Genomic DNA, 1,291 nt, shown 5'->3' with positions numbered 1-1,291 from the left:
TGCTACGCGCGGGGGCGGGGCGTGCGGGGTGGGCTGCGCAAGCGCACAGGTGCTTTTGGCATGGGCATTTGGTCCCGTGATAAATTGTTGTGGCGTTTCCCCGGGAAGAAGGGAGTAGTGGCGCCGAACCTGACATCCACACAAGCTTTTGGCCAGAGAGGCAGGTTTGCACCTGTCCACTGTTCTCAGTGTGACCGAGCAGGCAAAGCACCCTCTGACCTTCCGGGGAGCAGGATGGCGCCCAGCGGGGGTCTCAGCTGTCCCACTGGGATAGAGACCAGAAAAAACACCATCACTGGCCAAGCCACAAAACTGCCAAACATCCCTCATCTCAGCCACCAAATTGCTGCTGCTTTACCAATTACAAAGTTGTGCTGTGTATTCTCCCTGGTCTCAGAAAAGAGCCACGCGTGGAATTAACTCCTCTTCTGCCGTACAACCCACAAAGACCTCACTTCCTTAAAGGTACCCAAATGTATTGGCTACACACCCACATCCTACCAGTCCTTTCCAACACCATCTTACCCATTTTTACCCGTGTTGTGTGGACTTCCTTGGTGCAGTAGGTAACAAGTCATTGCTTCCTTGCAAATGTGAGCCAGCTGCAATAGGTGGATTCACCCAGCAGGCCTCCAAGTCACCGTTTAAAGTCTTTACTGCACTCAGGACTGTCTCTTCCATGACAGATGTAGGATTTTGAAATAACAGCACTTTGTCTCTTGTCCATGTCTCATCCACTTCTCAGCCCACCCCAACTTGACATCACCCACTATGTCTCTTAGCTCTTAGCTCTTGCTAAGTGTCTTAGTTAGGGTTTGCGTTGCTGTGAACAGAAACCATGACCTAGGACAACAATTGGGGCTGCCTTACAGATTCAGAGATATATCCTTTATCATCATGGCTGGAAGCATGGAGGCATTCAGGCAGGCGCGGCGCTGGAGGGCCTAAGAGTGCTACATTTTCATCCAAAGGAAGCCAGGAGCAGACTTTCCTCAGGCAGCTAGGAGGATGGTCTCAAGCCCACACCCAAAGTGACACAATTCCTCAGTAAAACCACACCTCCTCCAGCAAGGCCACACCTCCTAATAGTGCTACTCTGTGGGCCAAGCATATTTAAACCACCACACTAAACTTGATTTCCTGCTCCTGCAAATAGACTTACCGCCCATCATTTCACATGAATTCTGGTAGTATTTGCCATGTGGCCTGTCTTTCCCTTACCTGTATGAACATCTCTCCAGGTTTTACTCCTAATCATTACTCCATCTCTACCTGGTTTACAGGCTCAACT

This window comes from Apodemus sylvaticus, chromosome 9 (assembly GCF_947179515.1).
Source record: "Apodemus sylvaticus chromosome 9, mApoSyl1.1, whole genome shotgun sequence".
In the NCBI taxonomy this organism is placed as follows: domain Eukaryota; kingdom Metazoa; phylum Chordata; class Mammalia; order Rodentia; family Muridae; genus Apodemus; species Apodemus sylvaticus.
The sequence above is the reverse complement of the archived record's forward strand: the minus strand, read 5'-3'. Positions refer to the sequence as shown.